Here is a 27,420-nt window from a genome sequence, read left to right as displayed (position 1 = left end):
TAAGTTCTTTGAGGGTTACATTTGAAAATTCCTTTGCTATAGACTGCTCTAACACATACACTTCATCCTGGGTCTCCTCAGCAGGTTCAGAACTTTAAACCCTCATTCCCTCTTCGTGTATGGGATTTAAAATCAACCCTTGTTGAGATTACTGATCCAGATGCTGGTATTGCTAGAATGTGTGACATATATAAGATTTCAGGGAGTCCACTGAATGACCACCTGGTCTGCTCTGCTTTTACACATATCGCTGTTTCAAGTAGTCAAGGTTACTGATTTCTTTGAGTTCTATATTTAGGTATATATATCCACCATTTCTCAAAGGCATTTTGTTTCACAGTTGTGATAGACCAAAGCTCAAGGTTTGGCAATACTGTGTGAGGTTGGCTCACTAGCTGTACCACTGCTATAACAGGTCATATTGTGTCCTAAGCTGTGACCTTTGATTCCTCCATATAATAAGCTGTTTCTTGAATAACATTTAATATTGATATTTTGTGTATAAAGTAGCCGAGCAAAGAACCAACGAATGACACTCTCCATACTTATTTCTCGATTGATTAAGATCCAAATCTGACAATCTACAGGAGCACCTTTATTCTTTGAGAAATTAAAAAAGATAAAAAAAATGAATGTTGTGCCATTTTGGCCTATGATGTAAATAAATGAATGCTGTTACTGCACTGTTAAAATAAGATCTGTTTAACCTTCTTTAGGTCGCTATTGCCGCGGAAGTCCAAGGCTACACTTCACCCTTGGGAACCACCTTTTTGATAATAATTGTCTGGCCTAGGTCCCTGGGTTACTAGGCTGCCCTTTTTTTCTAACCTTTACTCCCAGTAGACACTGTACCATAAGTATAGCTGAAAAACAGTGACATTTTTTAATTTAGAGAAATGTGAAGTGCAGAAAAATGTTCCATATTATGAACATTTTTGCAGAACATTTTTCTGCACTTTAAATTTCTCCCATTTAAAAAAAAATAAAAAATGATTGTACATTTGTGTTATACATAGCGAAAGGTATGTCCTGTGCTGCAAGTACATGCAACGCAGGCTCTCAGTTACACGTACAAATATTTGCCATTCATACGCCCACGTGTTCATACATCGCCAAAGACAGCACTCTCACTGACACACATAGCAGCCCTGGCATAGTGCCCTTAGTCAAAATATTCTGTTCAAACCATGTCCCCAGAATCAAGAGAGCCTGAGCCGGGGGACACTCCTTTGCCTGCATTGCTCTGAGACTTTGGAACTCTCTCCTGTTACAGATGAGACTAGTGGAATTAGAACTGAAATTTAGGAAACTGTTAAAGACTAGATTGTTTGAGGAGGTTCTGTATGATTACTGTCCTGTGGCTAGTCAGTGCTGGGAACCCCTTTTAGGTATGCGCCCTATAAATTGAGGCGAATAAAATAAAAACCATAGGTTGTAGATTGTAGATTCTGCTCTTTGGATGTAAGGCTTAAAGTCAATGAAGCTGGGTGTTGGGGTGTCTGGTAACAATGTCCTAGTTGTTTAGCATTCAGTTGCTCACAATGATTTTCACTGATCAGAAGTAGCTCTTTCTACAGAAACGGTTGGAGACCCCTAGTTTAGAAGCGTTTTTGAGATATTATCCAGTTATTTTATACACCGTAGAGAACCTGGAATATTAAAATATTTGATCTTTTGGCAGTGTTTAGATATTTGACTGATTAGCGGAATGGCTAGCTTATAAGAATCCTGGCCAATATGTACTACAATACTTACCCATAGACAGAGAATGGGTAAAGCCCTTTAATACATCAACCCCTTTTATCTAAGAAGTTAGTATTGATAGCAGGTAAACTACCAAACTCCGAAAGCTTTAAACATTCAATGTAAGGTGTAGTGACAGGTACCTGTCAAAAGAATGATTTCACCATGTACACATGGCAGTGGTTAAAAATGAGCCTGACTATTAAAATAATCATCAACAGGACTCTACTGACTTTTTTTAAACTACACCACTATGCTCACGATTGCACTTCTCTAGGCCCCTCACACACACACACCCGCTGGCCCAGAATAGAAGATCTCCGCCAAAGAGCAGCTTCCCTTGCTGCCCGACGGGCATTGCACCGCCAGCCTGCCGAAGGAGCAGGATACCGATGATGACGCTGGACGGTCATCGGCTGGGACAACAGTTGGGGTCCTGCCGGTAGCCTGTGTGAGGTATCCTTACATTCTGGAAAAAGGGTCTACATCATGCACTCTATACCCTCTCACCACCCCTTGTCTAATTAAGTGAGAGAGAAGACTGGCTGGGCTAAATTTCTAGCTCTCCTTGGGGAACTCTGTACAACCATTGTTGCTTAGTGGTTAAAAATGACACAAGACTTCTATACACCAGCAGAATTCATAGCTGCAAGGTATCTCATTGTTATCTGTGATACCTTCAGCAAATCATAGCTTTTTACCCAATGGCACTTTGCTGCTGGGATTTTTAAATCCATAGTTACACTGTTGACAGTAGAATTTCAAGTCTCAAAATACAATGTGATGTCTGTTAAAAGATTATTACTGACATAAAGTGAGAAGTTTGCCATGGGTACACTTGGACGCTATGAATGTCCACACAACAGATGCACCACCTTAATGTAGTCAGGCAAACAGTGGTGCGCATGGGCTACAAAAGAATCTGATGTAATTCAACATTTTAAAGGTTTCACAATGCACTATGTTCTTCGGCAGGTTGACTACCTCTACAATGTCACAATATTCTGTAAGGAGTAGATGAATGACTCTCGAACTGTGCACAGCAGAATTTGTTTATGAAAATGTTTGAATATAGCACTCTTCATTTTTAATCCATTAATAGTTCTGTAAACTAGAGTCCTGAGAGAGTGAGTGGGAAAGATATTAAGATGTGAGAGAGAGTAATGAGTGTGAGTGGGAGTGCAATACAGAGTCCGTTGAATACGCTGAAAAGAGATAGACGCCACAAATCCTGCTTTATAACAATCACTGCAAAAACATGTTTTGCAAACACTGGAAAAACACAGTTCTGAAATTTTCTCAGTAGCTCTCCCATGTCAACATGGGCGTCAGATTCACCATGGCACTGCTTGTCACTGGAGCCACAAAAAGCCCTAGTCAGCCTGCGGACGCCAGTTCCCTTTTTTTTTTTCAAGCTTTCGACGAGTAGCAGTTTTTGTTGGCTCTACATTAGAGAATGGTTGAAGTATTATGTACATTTTTAGGTCGAGCCTAGCGTACGCAGCGCAAAGCGCTGTTGCCAGCGAGCTCTATTGTTGTGGACTTGCCTTGGAAGGGTGACAGGAGATGGGCACGCCAGAGCCCTTGCCGATTTGAGCAGGTGTACGCACTTGTAGCTACGCGGTGTGCAAATCCCCTGTCCCCCTTCAAGGCCACGCCGATGTGCACGCTCATGCCGTGACTCACGCCGTGCATACAACGGGCGCATGGCGCTCTTTCACTTTCCCTTGTCTCATCACTCGCATTTTCTGTTACTTCCCTCCCCACTCTAGCCCCCACCCTCTTTGCTGTGCGCAGTCCTCATTTACCAATTAGAGAAAACTAATTCAGAATGCAGCTGTGCACTTCCTAAAGTCGATCAAACTGTGCAACTCCACAACACAACTCTCACAAACCAAAGGTGCAATGCGCATCGCTGTACACACAGCTGCCTTTATTTAATTACCCAGCCGAGGCCATGCGTGTGTGAGTGCAGCGAGGTACCTGTCCAGCTCTTCCTAGTTGGATAAGTAAGTCATCCCTCCTCCAGCACAGCCAGCTCCACGGCTCCGGCTGCAGCCCGTTCACTGCAGCCCGTTCACTGCACCCCCCTGTCCTTCATCTCTTTTTGACCCTCTTCCTGCTCACAGGGTTTAAAAGAGCACCACGTGGGATCGCGACCACGCCCGGCGCCTCCCATCCGCCCACCTCTCCATCCGGTGGGTGTTCTCGCTCATGGACTCTCATCCCCAGCACAACAGTCTCCAGCCCCAGCTTAGTTGAAGCGGTAGCAGCATGCGCCCTTACCGGTTCTTTGTTCTGGCGCTCGGTCACCGGCACAGCCTGGTCAGTATTGGCGCACGAGCAGGCCCACGTTGCAGGCCAGCACCCATCTCCTGTGCGTGTGTCCAGTGCCTGGAGTCTGCCTCGGTGCCTCCCACCGGCGTAGGCTCACAGTCGGCACCTCCCGCCAGGAGTTACAGACACGCCTTCATTCCGTTCCACAAACTCCCCTCCCTCTTCCATCTCGACTAACCTCTGACATCCTTAGGCCCCTTCCAATCACTACCCTGATCGTCTCGCAGCCATCCACCCAATCACCCTGGAGGCAATCAATCAATGTCCGGCTTCGGGCCAATCGGAATCTCAGTGGGATGCCTTTAATACCTATAGTCGCTACCAAAGGTTCCCACAGCCTTGGATGTGTAACTCTGCTTGCACTCTTGCGCCCTCCTACTTGGTGTGGTTTGCAGGTTCAGCAGTGACGTCACTGATGTACGGTTGTTGCTGTTCTTGGTAAATTGTGACGTCAGGTTGTGGGGTGCACGGCGCCCCGCTCGCTGTTACCATGGAGGTACTCATTGCTTCCTTTCGGTACGAGGAGAGTGACCTGGAGCCCAAAGGGTACACGGTAAGGAGGAGCAGAGCCTGGGTAGGGTTTCAGGGTACAGAAAGACCATTAGAGTGGCGTGCAACCACCATCGTCATTCATGTGTGCACCACAAGCTCACGTATTGTATCACTGCGAGTCTCCGATAGTGCAACTGAATGAAGCTGTAACAGCATCATTGCATGATGCATCACTTAGAGTTGGGTCATGCGGGTTTGGGAGCATCAGTGCACGAGGCTGTGCTGCCGTATGGGTTGAAGCTTTGTAGCATCCAATTATTGATATGCCTGCGTGATATCTTTAATTGTTCTGTTTTGTGACTTTGCAAGATTTGCTTTACATGTATCCTTGGCAGTCTCTGCCCTTCAAACACCATGACTATGGCCATGACTCCATGATTATGGAAGTGCCTTCCCAGTGTGTTCTTGTGGTTGAGTGTCTGCCGTCTATTGCAATATTATCCTTCTACCTCTGTTTGGTACTCTTTTGTAACATGCACACGTCACTTTTCCCTTGTAACACACTGTTTGCTTACTCTTACATTTTGTTTGCTTTTGATACTTGCACAAGTGCCACTATTGCCTACGTACGGTTTGTTCTTGTGTTTGAGTGTCTGCCATTTATTGCATTATTATACCTCTACTTGAACTTTGTACGCTTTTGTAACTTGCACACGTCACTTTTTCCTCCTGTAATGTACCGTTTGCTACCTCTTGTATTTTATTTTCTCACATTTTTCACTTTTGCCTCATGTAACTTAGTTTGCTTTTGTAAGTCGTTCACTTGTAATTTTCTCCTCATGTATCATTTCTGTTCCTATTGTGAAGCGCTCTGACACCTTCGGGTTAAGTCCGCGCTGTATAAAAACGCATAAAATAAATAAATAAATAAGCATCCTGTGCAAACCACTTAATCTCTCCGTGCCTACAAATGAATGTGTCAGACAGTCAGTCCATAATGCAACTGGTGCTCATGAAAGTAAAGCGCCCTGATACCTTCGGGTCGAGTTCACGCTATTAAAACTGCAAAAACAAGCATTTACAATGCAATAGGTCTCGCATTTGCGAGAGTTTAAGCTATTGGCAGTGTAAATGACAATGCCTTTTATTCATGTTTTAAAAACCAACACGTAAATAAAAGGCATTGCCATTTACAATGCCAATAGCTCAAACTCTCACAGCTGCGAGACCCATTGCATTGCAAATGCTTGTTTTTAAAAGATGTCTCCACCTCCATAAATAAGGGTTCTCGCCCTGTAACGACTGTGACTAGCAGATGTCAGTCATTGCTATTGTTTCTTTGGGAGTCTTCCCAGCAACTTATTAACAGACTCCTTTTGTGCCTTTCATGCCAATGGCCCAGGTTTCCTGGCTGACTCCGGTGCCCAGAGATGTTCTGAGGAAAATACTCTGTCTACTCTATCCATTCTGCCTTTCGAGATGTTGCCAACGTCAATCATGCTTTCCCCGGTGCTGGTTGGCTCCCTTCTAATGTTGCATGCTTCAACTCTGGTGCCTCTACCCAGCACAGTTCTCGACATCGCCGGTGCCATTACCGACATCGCATCATAGGTCAAAAAGAGAGGCCCAAAGACTTATTGAAGAATGATAGTATTTTGTTGAGGAAAAGGATCCTCCAGAAGTGGAAGAGGGTGAGATTGCGTCTTCTCTACACTTGGACTCTGAAGGGTTGGAAGAGGCAAGTAGGTAAGACATGTCCTCAGAATGAAAGTTATCACCAAAAGGTATTCCACCGATGGAGTCACTTCATACCATACAGTTATAAGGAAGGCAGTGTAAATTTTGGATTTGCCTCTTCCTACTACGGAACGTAAGTCTAATTTGCTGACTGAGGTGCTGCACTCTTCATAGTGGTGTTTGTTGCCATTTAATAAGGCTTTAACTGAGTCAATTTTGGACGTTTGTCAGAAGCCTATGACGATCACCTCTTTTTATCGTCTCACCCTTCACCTGAGAGTTTGGTTGTTAAGGCTTCGTGCTCATTAAGGCTGACTCCTGGATCATTTCATTCTTTGCTAGTAGATAGAGAATACAAAAAGTTGGAGCAGTCTGCTAAGAAACTATATTCGTCAAGCAGCATGGCACTGAAGACCACAAACACAACCTGTCTGTTGGGTCACTGCATACAGGTTAGGCTGTATGCCATACTGTGTCGGTTTTAAATATTGTTGCAATATTCTACATCTTTAACCCCTTGACGGCGGCGCAAATTTTGCCGCGGTGCTGGGGAAATAATGAGTGGTCGGGGTTCGGTCGGCCGGGGGCCGCCTCCGCACATGCCCACCGTGACACGCCACGCGCACGCAAGGGATTAATTCAATTCCTTTTTTTTTTTTTTTTAAATTTGTTTTTATTGTTGCATCACATAGCAATAATCACAGTCATATTCTTCCGTTGGCTGCAGCGTCAACATTCTGCCGCAGTCAACCAATAGCGCAACTTTTTCTTTTTTTAATAAACAACTCTTAACTTTAAGGTCTTCAATTGGATAGTTGGTACATTTTAGATAGATTATTATAGCTTTTCAACGCAACCATTACAATGTGCAAAATCTTTAATACCACAATTTGCAGGTAAATTATGCCAACCCTACGAGCCCGGCAGATCCTGGGGCTACCCTGTCTGGACCCCTCTCCACATTCCATTCTCCCCTACTCCGTTTCCTCCTCATCCCCTGAACTATCCATGTCTTCCTCTTCCGGCAGCGGCTCACACAGCTCCCCCCTATAAGTGTTCCAAGGTGTCCATATTTTGTTCCATTTACGTGGGTTGGCTCTTTGTTGGTACACTGCCCGTTAGCATGTCCATATTCCGGCACCATTGTGCCAGGGTCGGTGTCTCGGATGATCCCCATTTCTGCGCTATATCTCGCTTTGCTAACATCGTTCCAATGACCACCCATTGCCTTCCATATGATGTTAAGTTGTTTGGGCCCCACACATTCAGTATACAAACTCGGGGGTCAGGTGTGATCGGGATATGTAAGGTTTGGGCCATCATGCGTGTTACTCTCCGCCAATAATCCACCATGCTGGGACAGGACCATAGGGTGTGATACAATGTGCCCTCCTCTCCACAATGCCTCAGGCAATAGGGGTGATCTGCTCTTTGGATTTTGTGCAGAGTGGTGCATGTATAGTATACTCGGTGCAATATTTTAAACAGCACGTACCTAAATATTGATGAGATGCCAGCTTCTTTAGGCGACGCCAGTGCTGCATTCCAGTCTGTCTCATCTAGTTCTCCTATTTCCCCCTCCCATTTTTCCTTCAATTTCTGCAACGGGTCAGGCAAGTTGTTTATGAGTTTACGGTAAGTGAGGGAAGTAGCACTGGCCTCCATGTAATCTGTAAGTAATCGGTCCTCCAACGGGGCCGATTCTGGGACATTAGTGCCTGGTTCTATTGCTGACAGTAGTGCGTGACGAATTTGTATGTAACGGTATGTTTCAGTAATGCCCAATTCGTACTGTTCCCTCAGGGTCTCAAACGAAACCACCCCATCCTTCGTCCACATATCACCCACCGTGGAGATCCCGATATTGTCCCACTGTTCGAAGCCTTTACTGTGTCTCAGATTCCCCAAAATTCTGGAGTCCCATAGGGGTGTAAGTCGTGTAACTACTCCCTCCCATTTAAGTCGGGTTTGGGCTTTATGCCATAGTGTCACAGTGTGTTTAGTTGGGCCGCTGAGTTTTGCCATCAGTCCTTTATTGTAGAGTGGGGCCAGAAGCGTGTTTGTCCCTAGCTGCCTCCTATCCGCCATATATGCCGGATCGTCTTGCGGCCGGTGTATCCACTGATTAATCACTTTGGGCTGCCCAGTAATATAGTTCCAAATTTGGGAGCGCTATCCCCCCACTATACCAGTCTCAAATCAATTTCACATGTGCCACCATGGCTGGTCTGTTCCCCCACAATAAGCTGGACAGTTGAGTCAATAGTTGTCGGAAGAACGAAGATGGGACCAACACTGGCGTATTTTCCAGGACATATAGGAACCGGGGTAGCGCCATCATCTTGAAAAGCGCGGCTCTGCCCAACAGTGTTAATGGGAGGGTTTTCCAATGACGCACGCCTGATTTTAGTCTGTCGAGCAGCGGCTTGAGATTTAAGTCCTGAAAGGTCGCATGCTCTCGTGTAATTTGGATCCCTAGATATTTAAAGGAGGTGGATTCTATTAGTAATGGGCAGTCTGCACTTAGGATCGTGCCATGGAGCATATAGAGCACAGATTTCGTCCAATTTATTTTGTAACCCGAGGCTGTGCCATGCCTCTCACACAAGGCCAACAGTACCGGAATACCAGTTGCCAAATCTGTTAGGTAGATCAACATGTCATCGGCATATAATGACACCCTGTCTTCCCAGTCGCCTCCCCACCGTATGCCCTTCAATACCTGGGTGGTCCTAATGATGGTGGCTAAGGGTTCCAGGACCAGTGCGAACAGGAGCAGTGAGAGTGGGCATCCTTGTCTCGTTCCACTCGCTAGTGGTATTTCTCTCGAGATGTGACCATTAGCTGTCACTCGGGCTACTGGGTTTTTATACAAAAGTCTAATCCACGCTACAAATTTTGGGCCGAATCCCATATGCTCCAGAACCGCAAAGAGGTAGCGCCATTCCATCAGGTCAAACGCCATTTTGGCGTCAAGTGACAGGATAGCTGCTGGTTCTGACAGTAATGGAGCCCGTGCCATCACACCGTGGAGGCGCCTAAGATTCATCGCCGTACTCCTGTGCGGCATGAATCCGGATTGATCAGGATGTATTAGGTGCACCAGATGAGGTAACAGTCTGTTGGCTAGTAGTTTTGCTAAGATTTTACTCTCGGCATTAAGTAGAGATATTGGGCGGTATGACCCGCAGTCCTCAGGTGGCTTGCCGGGTTTTGGTATTGCTATTATAGTCGCTGTGCGTTGATCGGGCGGCAACTGTCCCTGTTCCAGACTAGCCTTAAACATATTTAGTATGGGGGTCGCAAGCGCTTCCGACCTGGTTTTATACCATTCAATCGGTATCCCATTGGGACCTAACGCTTTTCCTGAGTGTAATGCAGTGATGGCTATCTGTAACTCTTCAGCAGTCAGGTCCATTTCCAACTCGTCTTTACTGTCCTGTGACAAGGTGCGAGTGGGTACTCCTACGAGAGACGCCTCGGCCATCTCTCAAGTAACATCGAATTCAGGGGAGTATACTGTTTGAAAGTGGTCAGCCAGGAGTTCTACTATCAATGAGGGACGGGTTTGTAGTACCCCTGCAGGATCTCTCAAGTGTAGGATAGCTCTCTGCCCCTCCCGTTTTTTCTCTAACCAGGCAATAAGCCTACCGGCTTTATCACCTACATCGTAGATTCTGTGTGCTGTCGTCGCTATGTTGTCCACTACCTTGCGGCGTATGTGGTCGGTGTGACGCTGCTGACACAGTCGAAGTCTGTGCAGCGTGTTCCTCGTCGGGCCAGTCTCATGATCTCTGTTGTCCGTGGCGAGCCTGTCTTCTAGGTCTAGGAGCTCTTGTTTTTGTGTTCGTTTGTATCTCGTAATAGTGGAAATAGCCTGTCCCCGGAGAACCGTTTTGTACGCTTCCCATAGGATAACGGGGGACTTAACGGACCCTACGTTCTCAGCGAAATATGTCCTTGTCTCCCTCTTTAGTGCTTTTACTACTAATGGTACTTTAAGGTATCCCGAATAGATCGGGTAGATGCATGTCCGGGTCCGTCCATGGTTGGAGAGACTCGGTGTCAGGGGAGAGTGATCTGAAACACCCCTTGGTTTGATTTGTACATCTTCTATAGTGAGGGTGCCGTGTCCCAGTGTTAGGAAGTAGTCGATCCGTGACAAACTATCATTGACCGCTGAATGAAATGTGTATTGCTGGTCATCTGGGTGGAATCGCCGCCAGAGGTCCACCAAGCCCTGTGCTTCAATAAAGTCATGTAGTTGGGAGGGCCCGGGAGACTGAGTCCTCACCGGGAATCTGTCTTGTGTGTTGTGTGCTACTGCGTTGAAGTCCCCACCCACAATGAGATCTCCCTCTGGAAGGTCTAGCAGGAATTTCCCCAGTTCTGGTAGTGCGACTGCATGCAGTGCCGGCGGGATATAGACCGAGACCACATTGAGCGGTCTTCCTCCCCACTGCCGCCGCAAAACGTCCCTGTGTGTCTGATTTAGTGGATTGGAGTATGAATCTCGATGAGCGGTGCATCAGAATCCCTGTACCACGGGACCCCCCTAGTGAACTCACGATCATACTGTAGCCCTTCCTATCAAGTGCTTTGGTTGCTGTGCCTGTTAGGTGTGTTTCTTGGAGTAGGACCAGGGCTGGGTTTAGTCGTTTTATGCTCTGTAACACCAAGCCTCTTTTAACTTTATCCCCCAGTCCCCTAACATTCCATGTCATAAGGCACAGTGGTGTCACCTGCCTCGTCCTGGCTACCTCACTTTCTGCGTCAACCCGCGTGGTATGTGCCATAATATCTGTGGTGGCCGACCTTAGTGTGTCGTGGTGATTGTGTGCGAGCGCATTTCCAATGTGTCGCCTGTCGGTTGGTGTGTACCATATAGTTCCAATCTTGACCAGTAGAACAATTTAAACAATGCAAAATCTCCCGCCCCCCACCCTGCCCCCCTGCTAAACGGACCTAAAACTGCCCGCCCCCCCCAACTCAGCAGAGTGCCTGATCCCAACCCAAAACACAGTACTTGCTCGCTGGGGTGAAGAACTCTCCGGAGTCGGCGGCCCCCCTCCTTGACCACGGAGGATCTCTGCCCAGTGTCCATGGCAGCACCCCCGGTCAGCGACACAATTGGCCTAGGTAGGCCGCATCGGGAAGTCATTGGTCTTCATTATCTTCTGTTTCTGGTACGTCGTTCAGCGGTGAGTGTGAGTCTGCTTCTCCCCCAGATGACTGGGATCCCGTTCGGGGTCCGTTATTGCGATGCTTGTTCGACCTGTTGGAACGGCGAGGCAGGCCTGCCGGTCTCCATCCCTCCAGCCAATCCTGAGCTGCCTCCGGAGTGTCGAAGAACCAGGCTTTATTGTCCGCCACTATCCTCAGTCTGGCTGGAAAAAGCATCGAGTAGGGAATCTCCCTCGCCCTGAGTTCTTTTTTAACTTCGAAAAAAGTTCTCCTTCTACGTGCGACTTCCGCCGTATAGTCAGGGAAGAATGCCAGAGTGGAGTTTTGAATTTTGATGGGGGGTGAAGTTCTTGCTGCCTGTAGGATCGCATCCCTGTCTCTGAAATTGAAGAGCCGAGCAATGATCGGCCTTGGGTTGGCCCCAGGTTTCGGGCGTCCCCCGGGTACTCGGTGCGCTCTTTCCACTGTAAAGAAAGCGGAGAGACCCTTGGGCTGAAGGCTTTGCTTGATCAGATCTTCAACATACAGGTCCATCGCCCTTGTGTCTTCCGATTCTGGAACCCCTATGATACGAATGTTGTTCCGTCTCGAGCGCCCTTCCTGGTCATCCAGCTTGTCCCGCAGCTCCTTGTTTTCTTTCGTGATCCGCTCCATACTTATCTGCAGTTCGGAGACAACTTCCACCAGCGATTTGGTCACTACTTCCATTGCGTTCACTTTTTCTGTCATTTTATGGAAGTCTGCACGTATGAGAGTTATTTCTGCTGAGATCGATCCCACTGTTGCCTGTACCTGGGTGAGGGCCCGCATCACGTCGTCCAAGGTCGCTTTCTTGCCCCCCGCTGTATCCGCGGTTTTGCCCGCCTGCTGTTTCGCGTCTGGCGAGGAGGAGGTAGACTTATCGTAGGCATATCTTTCAAGTCGGGCTTGCGCCGCTCCGCTTTTCGGCCCTTTACCGGCCATCCTGGCGGTCCCTTCCGCCGCAGTCCGCAGAGGTCGCTCGTTATGAAATCAGTTCCCGAATGGTGTTGCGACCGTTAAGATGAAACCCCTGCGGCGGCCTTCTGTTCACTTTACGCTCACCGGAATTGGGCCGATCGGTCTCAAGGGCCACTGATCGATGGGGTTTGCTCCCCTCCGTGCCACCAAGTCTGTCGCGGAAGCGGCCCGCACTTTCTGCTAAGCATAAGTCGCCGCCCAATCTCTGTATGTAGGTCCTAGTCGTTATGCCATGCCTCTATGGACCGATTATTTCAGAGCATATTGTTGCATGAGGGGTATGGGACCCCGTGAGGTTGAGTCTGTGCCCTGGGGCCTGTGTGGTGGTTGAGTCCGGATATGCGCCTGCTTGCCTCCGCCTCCGGTCACGCCACTATGCGGCGGATTTTGCACACTTTTTCGCCGGGCAGCCAGTGGTCTGTAGGATGAGTTCAGTTGTCCACCGAAACTGTCGGCTCTCGGGGAGGTCAGCGCGGTCTTTTCGCTGTGTCGCACCCCGGGCTCACCCGTGCTCCGTGTCTAAGATGGCGGCCTCGGCCCGGGGGTCGCAGGGATTTTTGGCTTCCGTATGTTCACTGGGAGGTTCTGAGCCACCACGGAACTACCGTTCAGGATGTTTGGTCCTCCGGATCCCAGCCCCTCAAGTTCGGCGATGGCGCTGTTCCGCTGTTTCTTCCTGCGTCACTAGCTCGTCCACGAGCGGGCGCTTCCAGTGTTGTCTCGCCCTGATTATAGCACTTCCTGTCGGCTCGCCGCTTCAGTCCGTGGCCCGGCTGTAGGCCTTCTCTGCTGCCCGCACGGGCGTCTCTCGGAACTGTACTTCCCGATGTTGGATTTTCGTTCCGATTGTTTCGATTTGTGCTGCCCGGTCCTGGGCGTCGATCCTTTCCCGTAGGAGATATTTGTGTGACGGATCAGTGGTCGGATCGTCGAGGAGGCCGCTTCAACCGCGGAGCTAGCCTTCTATGCTGCCGCCATCTTCGGCTGCTAGCCACGCCCCCAATTCAATTCCTTTTTAACCCCTTCGATGCTGATGACGAGCTCAGCTCGTCATCCGCTACGGCGCTCGTATGCCGATGACGAGCTGAGCTCGTCATGTAACGCAGGTTTTTGAAAAATCCAGCACACAGCGGGAAAACCGCTAGCGCGCAAGGGGTTAAAAAAAGACTCTTTTTTTAAAACATTGTTGGGGGAACTGTATTTGACTGAAGACTCTGTTAATTGTTACCAGATACATGAATCTGAGTTATTTGCGCAACGCACAGAGTCCTCGTGTTGTGGGCGTTCTGTAGCATTTTTTTCTTTTTCTTGCACCTGGTACTTAGTGCCCCCTCCCCTTCTGGGAGGAGGAAGGCCCACTTTGAGACGCCGTTTTGGTGCTGGAGCGCTTTAATTGTTGGCAGCCACCAGTACTTAATGGGCCTGCCAATGCGGACGCGCCCAGCAGGCGCGCCGAAGGCTAGCCCAACTGCGGCCAGAATGTGTCTAGCGCCAGGACCTCTGGCTCAGAGAGGAGCGATTTCAGAAATTATTCAGACAAGGAACTCCTAGATCTTAATAGTAATGTCCTGAGCAGTAACTAATGCCATTTTAATCCAGACAGTGTCTAATTGCAACATCCCTATTGCTGTAAATGTGTTTTTCAGCTGCTGGAAGTGCAGAAGGCAAAATTGTGCTCGCTTCAAGCATGAGGCTGGCTGAGAGTAGGCCAGCCATTATACCAACTCTGGCGGTTTGCTGTGCTCTCACTAATGTTAGATGTTTGGCCAAACACAATTATGAAGTTGCAGACCTTATTATTAATCATAAACTGGACATACTATTTCTCACTGAGACTTGAGAAGACCCCCCCCCCCCCATCTGACCCTGATTTTGTGACAGTGCTTCATTTTTTGTTAGAAATTAATCCTAAACAACTTTCAAGGGCCTTCTCCTATACCACCCTCCTGGGCCTAGGATTACTTTCACTAGAAACATTCACTCCTTTGTAGAATCCGAATTATGCTAGAATAATTTCACCATTATAGGTGATTTTAAATTCTACTTAGAAGATGATTCAGACAAAGACACAATAGCCCTGTCAGACATATTAGGGACTATAGGCTTTCACAAAGGGTTAACAATGCAACTCACAGGGCAGGACATACTTTAGAAGGAATTTTCACCATGGGTGGCAGATCCTTCTCCTTCCTGGCGGCCAAGACATGGAACTCCCTCCCCACTCACCTCCGCCTTACCCAGAACCACATCTCCTTCAGAAAAGAACTTAAAACCTGGCTTTTCGACAAACAATGAACCCCTTCCCCTAGCGCCTTGAGACCCTCTGGGTGAGTAGTGCGCTATATAAATGCCAGAACTTGAACTTGAACTATTATTGTTAAAAGGTTCTACTATTATCTTGGACGGACCATTCAGCCATCTTGTTTGAATTAAAGCCCTCAAAGGGTGCCTAAGTTAACATTCTAGGCCGCACCCGACAATTTTACAGAGCTTGATAACAAATCGACCATGACAGACTACTACTACTACACCTTAATGAATGCCAACCTACTCTTAATTCCAATCCTGAGATAGCAGTTAAAGAATATACAGATTGGCTGAATTCTGCTTTTTTTGAGACAGTACTCACCTTTAAGGGATCAGGTAACCGGAAGGCACCCTCTGTGCCGTGGTTCTCTGAGGCACTGAGAATAGAAAAACAAAACTGTAGGAGATTAGAGAGATGATGGAGGTTGCAGTATGATGACCTGGGAATAGTGAATTACAAACTAGCACTGATGATGATGATAAAACGATGTTTATTTAGACCATGGTCTACAAACCATGCATAAAACTTTAGATCCACATAGTGATAACATAATTAAACCACAATTCATTTTAACCCAACCATAAAATCACAATATTGGGATAGCTCTAAAAACCGTAAAATCTACCACCCTCCTTTGTTGCCGCCATTACAAATTCTCTTGTTGCTTTCAAAAACTTCCCCAGCGCAATTGTAATATCTAAAAATGACATTTCTGTAAGAAGACCAGCTGCGTCAGCACTATAATTCACCTTATATTTTAAAAATATTGGGCGTAAAAACACTTTTACTACTGCTAAAATCAATGTACAGTCAAGCAATATATGTAAAATATCATTTCTTGCTCCTAAGCCACATTTACAAATACCATCTGGTTGGATCAAGGCTGCTTTTATTTTTCCTTCAGTCTTCCATGGATTTATGCCCACACGAACCTTTAAGAGTTCATGTCTTAACCATTTGTTGGGCAGCAAATCCAGATATGGGAACCGGACCTCCTTTTCCCATTCGCTCCTTACCCAGTTGAACGATTTTGTAAAAAAAATTTTTTACCCTCAGATAATCATGGTCTTGTGATCTAGAGTATTGGAGCCCTTGGTCCCTAAGCATTTTCTTAGTAAAGACTACATCCAGGGATGGCGGTAAGAGGTTCAATTTTAGGTGCGCAGCTACAGTCTGGAGGGTTTTCTTTACATCACGCGCCCAGCGTAAGCTGCTTGTTTGGATTTCCTCTCTGCACCATATTGAGACCTTCTGTTCGCCACCAAGCTCCTGGCCTTTCCAGAATCTTAATAAGGACATTTGAGTCTTTACGTTCCATGCTATTAGCCCTTCCTCCATTCTAATTGCATGGACCATGGTACAATTTGGTAAAGACAGCAGCATTTTAAGAATCTTTCCTTCTTCACGATCCCACCCCCTTTTGCCGCTCAGATAGAGCACTTCTGCACCGTAAAGGACTTGCGGGGGGATCATAGCTTCAAATGCATTTAAAATCGGTCTGTGTGACACATCACCATAATCTTTGTTAAATTTTTTCAATCCACAGACCGATGAAAAAGCCTTTGCAGTTTGTGCCTCCAAATGAGTACTCCACTTTAATGCGCTGTCAAACTAAAGGCCTAAGTATTTATATTCGCTTACTATATCTAATTTGTCCTGTCCTAAAAACCAATTAACATTTTTTATCCTCTTCCCAAAACATAGGACCTTTTGTTTTTTCCATGTTCACAGTTAGAAGCTTTTTGTCACAGTAATTTTTAAACACATTTAATTTCCTTTGTAGGCCCATTTCAGTTTGGTCAAGGATCACAAGATCATCTGCATATAAAAGGCAAGGCACTTTATTTCTATTCATGTGCGGACTCGCGCCTCTTTTAATTTCCAATACTGCAGGAAGATCTGCTAAAAAAATTGAAAAAAGCAAGGGTGCCAAAACGCACAATGACACAATGCTTATCTTGGCAATTGACCAGGAAAAGGCCTTTGGCCGTATCAAATGGGTGTTTCACCAGAGGGTCGTGAAGAGTGTCGATATGGGCCCTTATATGCAAAGCTTCATCTGATCAGGTTGTAGAACACCTTCGGTACAAATATTTGTAAACAGACATAGATCAGATGGCTTCCGACTCATGCGCTGCCATCAAGATTGTGGCCTTTATCACTATTATTATATGCTCCTTCAATGGAAACATTAGCTCAATGGATTTGACACACTCTGGAGGTCGGAACAATGGATTTTGGATGGTTAGCATATAAGATCTTGTCAGTCAGTCTAAATATCTTTATTCGGCTCAAACCACAACCATCAAAGTACAAACAGTATTGTTTCCTTATTTTAAAGGTATTTTGAATAAAATTCATTTCAGTCAGATCTCTCATTTCTGATTAAAACCAGCAATTCCTGATTGGTCCTTTTTATCTTTAAAGCGTGCAACAATGGCGAAAAATAAAATTTCTTAGGAACAGAATAACATTTACAGAAACTTATAAAGTGCTGTGTAATGATCACATGACCATAAGTAAGATTCTCAAAACAACTACCACAGTTTGGAAATGTGACCAAAAAGTGCACAGAATTCGGTCTAAAGCGCATTAAATAAAATCTAAGCTGAGGATTTAATACCATCAAACGGTAGGGCTCCAGCCCTTCCACAGTCAAGAAATCTACATGGGATTACACTCAAGCTAATCTAGAGTCTTCAAGTTATGTAGTGTGCAGTTATTGCACCTTGTCCGTCCCCCTGGACGTTTCTGGGTCATTGGAAAACTCTTTTTTATATCAAAGTGGAGGGAAGAGGATTAGAGGTCCATTCAGTTCCCCTGGACAGATACGCGATAATCAAAAATAGAATGGACACTGGTATCTACAAAACCTTTGGTTTGTATTCGAAAACCCTCATAGACATCCTGTTTTATCGTTGCGGTGTATCTTTTATCCGCCCCCTCAGGAGTCATGGCGTATTCATAGGGTAGTTGATTAACGTGCTGGATGCCTGCCTCACCCGAGGCTACCTCCGGTATAGGTAGAGGTGTCCAGAGATACTGGAAAAGGATAAAAGTGGGATAAAAATAGTGTCTCACCGTGTTACTGGATTACTTCATGTCTTGAAAAATGTGTGTTTTTCAAGACATGAAGTAATCCAGTAACACGATTACCATCGAAGTAATCCAGTAACACGATTACCATCATATCGCACTTTCATTTAGCAATAGTGCCTACCCCTCTTTTTTCTAATAAATAAATTCCTAGGTGAGACACTATTTTTATCCCACTTTTATCCTTTTCCAGTATCTCTGGACACTTCTACCTATACCGGAGGTAGCCTCGGGTGAGGCAGGCATCCAGCACGTTAATCGACTACCCTATGAATACGCCATGACTCCTGAGGGGGCGGATAAAAGATACACCGCAACGATAAAACCAGGATGTCTATGAGGGTTTTCGAATACAAACCAAAGGTTTTGTAGATACCAGTGTCCATTCTATTTTTGATTATCGCGTCATTGGAAAACTCCCCCACTCCCAATATATGAAAAGTATGTTTCACATAAGCATGCCAAGGAATCCAGGTGCAAACAGTCTCTTATTATCGCTTGTCTGAGACTCCTCTACCGTTTGGTTCATCTGGAGACCCACAATAATAGCAGTCGAAATGTAATTTGGTCCGAAACAAAGGGCAATCCCAACTCAATATGGCATGTATAGGTGGAACAGCCCTGTTGGACCATGAAAAATATAAGCAAAAATATATTCTCTCCGGGGGGCGTGGCTAGCAGCCAAACATGGCGGTAGCATAGCCGTGAGGCTCCGTGAGTGAGGCGGCTTCCCCACAAAAATCTGCATACTAATCCGCCTATTTGCGACCTCTGAACGGAGGAACCTGGGTCCAGGACCGAGCGGGAACCACCCGACGAAACACCGGTCAAAATCGGGTGCCGGGACGTGAAGCTGTGCACTCAGTCAGCGGTGGGCCTACATCGAGACTACGACACCGGGCTCCGGTATCTGTGGAGGCCGGACGGAAGTGAGAGCAAGACGGCAGAGGGTGACCGGAAGTTCGCGCTACCTGAACCCCCCCCCCCCCCCGGCCCCCCCCCCCGAGGTACATAGACGGATTCATAACCGGAGCCCTCCCCTGCCTCCCCGAGTGCCTTCTGAATTCGACACCTGAGTGGGGCGTCCGGACGGACGAGGATAGCGGAGGAGTGCCATCGGCGCGGAGAGTTAAGTCCCCCCCGCAGTGCACCAAAGTAACGGGGTGAGGAGGACAAAATACCCGACCCGGGGGAGACCTTACACGGTACTTCACCGTCCGGATCCCCGAGAAAGGGAAAACGACAGAAAGCTGGCACCACTGATCCCGCCTCCTCAGACACCCAATTCGCGCCATTACGGAAGTGCAACGCGGCAGCCTTGGGCGGCGGAGCTCTGACCTCGCACACGCCGAAGAAGGGGGAGGCGCGGCGGGAGGCAGCACCAGTGAGGGCTCGGGGCAGAGGGGCACGACCGAACATAACAGAGTGTTACATTCTGTATAATGTTATTTTACCTTTGAGTGTTCTTTAGAACACTCCATGACTCTCTGGCTGCAGAGCAGTTACTTCTGTTCCTGTATGCCAAGGAGCTGCATATCACTGTTGCTGTGCTGCTGTCATTAAAACCTATTCTTAAGGTTCATCTGTTTCCTGTGGATTTGTAACACAGAGCCAGGGGCGCCGAGAAACGGTAGGAGGGCCCGCAGACCCTCCCGATGGTCGGGACGGATCAGTACTGAAACATCATGCAGGCAAGGAAAGTGTTGACATCACTGTCTAAATAAGTGGCCCTGGTCAACTCGGGAATGGTGAAAGGCTGCAGCCAGAGGAACTGAAAAGCGGAGGGGACAAGCTCGGCTGCTCCGGACGCCGGGAGTGAACAAGCTTTCCCAGAGTGGAGGAAACAGGTTGGAAACGCCACTGCGACACGGCCTGAACTTATCGAGTGCAGAAGCCCCCCCTTAGAAACATACCGTAGACACAGCAAACGACAGGCACACCTGAAAGAACCATGACAGGCAGAGGCAAGAGAGGCAACACATCGCAGTCCAAGTTGGAAAAATTTGCCTTTGACAAACAGGCCCATTCCCAATCTGAGCCTCGCACATCCACGGGGAAGACACCAGAGAGCGACGGAACAAGGAAATCAACACTTGAAGACGTGATGAAGGCGTTGGCACAAGTACAAGCAACAGTGGGGTCCACAGCCACTGAAGGCTCTCTTCTGAGGGCTGACTTTCAAAAGATGGGCGAAAGAGTGAAGCAGGTCGAGGTGGTCACAAAATCTCTAGTAGAGGACGTGTCAGACTTACAAATAGCGATGGAGCGTGTGACGGCGGAGAATAAGGCACTAAAAGAGAAGCTGGATGATCAGGAAGGGCACTCCAGACGTAACAACGTAAGAATCATTGGGGTTCCGGAATCGGAAGGCACCAGAGCCATGGACTTGTATGTGGAAGACCTGATCAAGACACAGCTCAAACCAAAGGGACTATCGCAATTTTTCTCCGTAGAAAGAGCGCACAGAGTTCCAAGGGTAAAACCTAAGCCTGGAGCGCCCCCTAGACCAATACTGGCGAGACTCTTTAACTTTCGCGACCGCGATGCGATCCTACAGGCGGCAAGGGTGGCCACACCAATACAGGTTCAAAATTCCACACTGGCCTTCTTCCCAGACTATACTGCCGAGTGTCGCGCCGGAGGAGGACCTTCCTTGAAATCAAGAAGGAACTGAGAGCCAAAGAACTACCGTACTCAATGCTGTTTCCAGCACGGCTGAGGGTGGTAGCGGACAGTAAGGTTTGGTTTTTTGACACACCAGAGTCGGCCCGTGACTGGCTGGAAGGATGACGACAAGTAGGATTGCCCCGCCGTTCTCACAGGACACACAAGAATCAACGTGGAGACAGCCAACCGAGATCACAGGCCTCGGGCAGGGATGGATCAACTCACTCGCGCACACCGGACAACACTAACGCACTGGACGGAGTGGAACAATAGACTCCCGGCACCATGCAAGATGACCACCAGAGAAAGGGACCTGGCTTGGACACTGACCCGGGTGAGACCGGAGAGGGCAGGGGAACTGTCTACTCCGGGGGACACTTCACCCTAGCAAGCAAGTAACTGTTCATGGGTTGGGTAAAGCACTCTGCTGAGTTGGGGGGGCGGGCAGTTCTAGGTCCGTCTAGCAGGAAGGCAGGGAGGAGGGAGGCGTGGGGGGATTGTTTAAATGTTAAACGCAAACCGCAAGTTGAGACAGGACACACATTTAATCATGTTGAGAAAGGGGAGGTAGGGGGGATGTTAGTTTTGTTTGTTAGAAATCCACAAGAAGGGTCACGATATATCATTAGGCATTTGCACTGCTTAGGTGGCAGAGAGAGACGGCTCGCCTGGGCCGCAAGGCGCAGTAGGCACACAATCAACTACACGACTAGCTATGGCCAATTGCCCAATACGTAGTCCGGAGGATGGCGAGCCTAGATCACAGGTAACACCCCTCCGCCTGCTGACATGGAATGTGAGAGGGCTGGGAGATAAGGTCAAGCGTGGGCTGGTACTTCCTGCACTGAAGAGGCAGGGGTCAGTCCTAGCACTCCTCCAGGAAACACACTTACAGGGAGGAGCATCCAAGGCGCTTGACAGGAGAGGTTACAAAATGATAGTGCATTCAGAATTCACGTCTGGCTCTCAAGGGACTGGCATTTTACTCAAGAAATTCTCACAATTTATACCATTGAGCACAAAGATTGATGGACAGGGATGCTTTGCGGCCCCACAGGGACAATGGGAGGGGTGACTCATTAATGTGGTTTCGGTGTACATCCCCCGGCACTTCACACAGTCATGCTTCTGGCACTGGGTGATTTTCTCCTGGCCCTTCCAGAGGGAGATGTTATACTTGGGGGGGATTTCAATGCCACAGTGGACACCCTAACTGACAGGTTCCCAGCAGCGAACCCGACTGGGGGTCCTTCCCGCTTCCAGCGTTTCCTGACCGCTATGGGTCTAGTTGATATATGGCGGCATACACACCCTCAAGAGAGACAATACACCTTCCACTCCACTGTCCACAACAGCTTATCCAGGATCGATTATTTCCTGGCACTGGGAGATGGCATACAACACGTAGACTGTAAAACAAATATAAGGAATCCCTTTTCATATATTTTAGGTAAAGAGACTGCAGTCTCTTGGGGATCCGTATCAGAGAAGGGTGGTGACACACTAAGTTGTATCTAGGGTTGTATCAGGATCGACAAATTTACAATTTCAACAGGATAGATCAATATCAAGCATTTTGAAACATGATTTCAGTTTAGTAAAAGAGAATGTTAGGACAAAGGGATTTGTCAAAAAATGTTCTCCAAAGTTTGTGTATTTCTATACAGATCATTTAAAAATTCACATTTATTCTTAAAAAACATTTCATAATTAAAAACAATGTTACAATTACACAAGGAAAAGTATGTCGACGCGGCGTTTCGGTGATATAGATGGTCACCTTCTTCAGGACAATTTTTCAAATTTAAAACCACTGGAGTTAAAACAAAAAGTATAAAATACTTGTTATAAAAACTGGATTATTCTCATATTCATTATTACAACACTCAATCATTTATGCATGATACACATTATAATCCCTCCATTCTCCTTGTCATTATTAAGTTGCTGTTGTCAAATTTTCTAGATTATTCTTTATTCTAAGCAAAACATTTCATTTCTCTATATGGTAATATGTATTATCTTATTGTTCCCACCGTACAGGCCTAAATACTATTTGTTGATCCAACAACCTCCTTGTGTCCACCATTTTCTCTAGATCCATACTCAATCATAATGTTTTCTTGGGATTGATTTTAATCTCCCAGAACGTCCCTGTGTGCTTCCAAGTTGAGCTATTGGACGATGTTGCTCAGTTATTATTTCTTGTGAGCTATCTAGGCAGTCTCTGGGGTCACCCTGCTTCGATATCTACCATCTTTTGTGGGCGCTTACATAAATCGCACAGCCACTTTAGAATTTGATTATCAAGTGTACTCAATCCATACCTGAATAAGTTGCTACAAAGTCGCTTTAATCAATTGGCGATTTCGGAATCTGGCATTTATTTCATCATTTCTAAGATTTAGAAAAAACATACTCGTCAGACAGAGTTATATATTGTTGTGAGACTTACTCTGCTTGGTCTTAATTGAAATTACCTTGTTATGACGGTTGTTCAAAATGTCAGTAGATTATTTCTTTTCTTCTTTTTGTATACAGACCCACTAAGTGAACCCTCAATGCTCACTATTTGAGAGAGACATTGCTTTAATACATAGTCATATATTATCTACATTCTAGTTTTTATTCTACCCTACTGTCTATATTTAGTTTAGTTTGTTCCAGCATTTCGAACAGTTAAGAGAAAGTTCCTCATCTCCCCAATCTGTCCCTCTATAGACCACTTAGAAGATTATGTGAGGAGCTTTAGCATGTTGGTTTTTACCTTTCATCTCACCCACACCCATATTCTAAAGGATGGCTGGGTCTTCTATTACCCCCTTTGTTTTAAAAGTAAACCGCTAATGTTATTTAAAGTGATTACCTTAAAGTTTCATGTTTAACTCCTAAGAAGGACGGCCGTTTGGGGTTTCTTACACAATGTCAGATTTTCTTGCTACAAATAGAAGCGAGTCGGTGTTAACTACAGTTTTTAGTTTCCAAAGGACCAAACTAGTTGAATTCTATTGGGTTTCCCTCTTACCTGGCATCTCTGTATGCACAGTGTAGATTTTCGCTTGCTTTAAAGTCAATCTGGCTGTACTGTTCCTTATGGCGGTATTATACTTCAGTTTCTATGAGGATAAAGAGGTACATAGGGCTATTTAATTTAACAATTACTACAAGTTTGGATCTCTCAATCTAGGGGTAGACTCATAGCCGCGTTGCCACTTACTTGTTTTCCTTGTTTTCCTTTCCGCGATTGGAGACTTCCCGGACCGTCCTTCAGGGCTGTATTACCATTACTCTTCCCCGGGTTCTGTTTTTATGCCCCTCCTGATTGGTTGTTATTAGTTGGATCCGTTGCACCTGTGATCTCACCTCTCATTACGGGCGGTGTTCGAAGGTCGGCCATCTTTCAATGCCTCAGCCTGGCTTCAGTCGTATGAGCCCCTCGTACTTAATTTATTCACCGGGGTGCCCGTTTTGCTATTTCTTATTACCACTCGAGTTGTGACTATTTAAACGGACGTTTATGTGCTATTATTTCCGCTTTTCGGCAGTTAAGCCCGATGTACAATAATATTTCAGGGCTCGGGTGAATTTTGTGGCGGCCATCTTGTAGTGTTGTGTATCAATCCACAGAGCACGTTTAAGTGGCGGCCATCTTAAGCTGGCTATCGAACGGCTTGTGTGTAATGTGCCTGTTCATTTTATCCTGGTTCTATTTTATTATTGAATCGATACGAGTGTGTTATTGGTAATTAGGAGAGTATACAACACGCAGACACCATAGACATTCAACCTAGAGGCATATCGGACCACTCTCCGGTCATTTTGACAATCTCCACCCAGGAGAAATCGCGTAGACGAATTTATCCCATACAGGCTGCATATCTTAAGGGACCCAAGGTTAGGAAGGCACTCAAGATGGCGACGACACATTACTTTGCAGAGAAGAGGCGACAGTAACACATGAGACACACCCCACGCCAGACACATCCCATGCCCTGCACCTCCAACAACACTTGTACACAGAACATTTACGGCACCAGGTGAGGGGGCAAATAACTGAAACAAAGAACAGGATTTATGATATAGGAGACAAGGCGGGTAGGATGTTAGCCTGCTGGATAAAAAGGGGGGGGAGCTCCAGAGGTATCCAACGAGTGAGAGACAGGAGGGGGATAGTTCACACGAGCCCTGAACAGATAGTAGAGGCACTTGCTGATCACTTCGAGGGTGTCTACTCATCAGATAGGGAGGTGTCAGTTGACATGGCCAGGGCGGCACTAGAACCTATCCAAACTCCGAAGCTGCAGCCGGAGGCATCAGCAGAATTGGAAGCCGACATAACTACAAAGGAAATTCAAATAGCCATACGAGCGATAAAGCCCGGTAAGGCACTTGGACCAAACGGCATCCCGATAGAGTGGTACCAGGCCACATTGGAGAGGCTCAGTGAGCACCTACTTGCTATGTACAAAGACTGCTTCTCGAGGGGCGAACTCCCACTAGACCAAAGAGTAGCAACCATCGTCGCGATCCCCAAACCTGGGAAACCACCGGAAGATTGTACTTCCTATCGCCCCATATCCCTGGTTAACGCAGAAGTTAAAATTCTGGCCAAACTCCTGGCTACCCGACTGATGGCGCACCTACCTGACCTCATACATCCCGATCAGTCCGGGTTTATGCCGCACAGAAACACGGCACTGAATTTACGAAGGGTGCACGGAGTGTTGGCAAGAGCGGGATCGATCCCCGAACCGGCGGTTATATTGGCACTTGATGCAAAGATGGCCTTCGATCTGGTGGAGTGGAATTACCTGTTCGAGGTCCTGGCACATTTGGGGTTTGGACCCAAATTCATAGCATGGGTCAGACTGCTTTACGCGAAACCGGTAGCACAAGTGGTAGCGAATGGCCACATCTCGCAAACATTCCCCTTGGGGAGAGGCACCCATCAAGGTTACCCCCTGTCGCCATTGCTTTTCGCAATCGCCTTAGAACCATTAGCAAACTTGATACGGTCAACCCCACTGCTGAAGGGGATTTCCTGGGCAGAGGGGTGGGAAGATCGCCTCTCATTGTACGCGGACAACATGCTGGTGTACCTAACAGATCTAGTACATAGTATTCCAGCGCTCCTGACCCTTTGTGATGAACACAGGAAAGTCTCGGGATACACGCTGAATTGGACTAAATCGGAGCTGTATGTTCTGAGGGGCCCAATCCCGGCATTGAACGTAGACTGCCCCTTAAGGGAGGCCGGCTCATCCTTTAATTATATCTGGGCATCCATGTCACCATGGATCCAATGGAATTTGCGCAGAAAAATCTGATGCCACCCATGGAAGGGCTTAAGCAGGACGTTGTATTTTGGGCAGGGCTGCCCCTAACTATGCTGGGTAAAGCAGCACTTTATAAAATGATGTAATTGCCCCGGTTTTTATACATTCTGGAAAATACGCCGTACCCGGTGGCACCAGGGTACTTCAGGAAAGTATCGGCGTTGGTGGCTGGTCTTTTATGGAGTAACCGCCCGGCACGCATTGCGCAGGCTAAAATGCACAGGGGATGGTATGACGGGGGGATTGCGTTGCCGGATCTGAAATTGTATTACTGGGCAGCGCAGTTGAAACCCATAAATCAATGGATTCATGCTCCCCAGGATGACCCAGCATTCCAGTCAGACAGGGCACAGCTGGGGACCAGTACTCTATTGCCCCCTCTATACGATCAGCGAATGGTGCGCAAACTGGTGGGACCCATGGGACTCACCGCAGCACTGTGGCACACCGCACTGGCGGCACTGGGTTGGAAAGGGAGAATAACCAAACTCACTTAACTATGGGACTCTCAGGCCCTGGGAAACCTAAGACATAGCAAGGGCTTCTCCCACTGGGACGAGATAGGTATATCTACGGTGGGAGACCTATGGGAAAGAGGCACGGTGACTCCCGTTGCAGTATGAGCTGGGATCACCAGAATCGTTCCGGTATGCTCCGATTCGGCACGCACTGCTTAATGCCATCCCCCCGGAGGCGGAGGTACCGGAGGCCTCCCCGCTTGAGGACCGCCTCCTTATGGACTTCATGCCGGAGCGAGCGACATCACTCACATACCGTAAGTTAATTAACAACTTGCCAGATCCCATGGTCAAACTGAAAGACAAATGGGAGGGAGACATAGAAGTTATGGATGAAAACGAATGGAATGAAGCACTGGCGTCGGCGAAAGAAGTAGGCATCTCAGCTAAATTCCGGCTGATACAACTTAAAATTCTGCATAGAGTGTACTATACGAGAACGACATTGCACCTCATACACCGTGCACAACACCCATACTGTATTCGTGGATGTGAAGAGGAGGGTACATTCTTCCACACGATATGGGACTGCCCACGCATTCAGGAGTATTGGAGACGAATAATGCACACAATATCGCAGACTGTGGGGACCTCCCTGGTCCCTGAGCCGCGAAAGTCCATACTAAGGGGCCGATCAGGATCGCGGACGGACTTGCGTCCGTCCGCGACCCCAGAGCAGGAGGGAACCTCCGCATGGCATGCGGAGTTCCCTCCTGTGCAATTAGGATGTGACCGCCACCCTGGCGGTCACATCCTCTATTTTTAACATTGCGGCGGGTGCAGCTTCAAGCTGCACCCGCGGCAATGTTAAAAATGCACGCATTGCTTTTGCATGCAGAAAGAGGCAGGCACCGTGCGGTGCCTGCCGCTTTCTGCATGCAAATGCAGGGGGGTACCATAGGTACCCCCCATGTGCACCCCCCACCCCCCCTTCACCTAGGGGGCCCGCAACGGGCCCCCGCAGTGAAGTTCCGTATGCTTTTCCACGGCGGGAAACGCGCCG

The 27,420-nt window shown here is 47.3% G+C and overlaps 1 protein-coding gene across 1 annotated transcript in view; it reads left to right on the top strand.

The window, feature by feature from the left end:
* APOO (apolipoprotein O) overlaps positions 1–27,420 on the top strand; it is a 998,307-nt gene that overhangs the window by 39,576 nt on the left and 931,311 nt on the right. The gene's annotated exons all lie outside the window — the stretch shown is intronic.

This window comes from Lissotriton vulgaris, chromosome 8 (genome assembly GCF_964263255.1).
Source record: "Lissotriton vulgaris chromosome 8, aLisVul1.2, whole genome shotgun sequence".
Taxonomy (NCBI): Eukaryota; Metazoa; Chordata; class Amphibia; order Caudata; family Salamandridae; genus Lissotriton; species Lissotriton vulgaris.
Note: the sequence above shows the minus strand (reverse complement) of the source record. Positions and strands in the feature narration are given on the sequence as shown.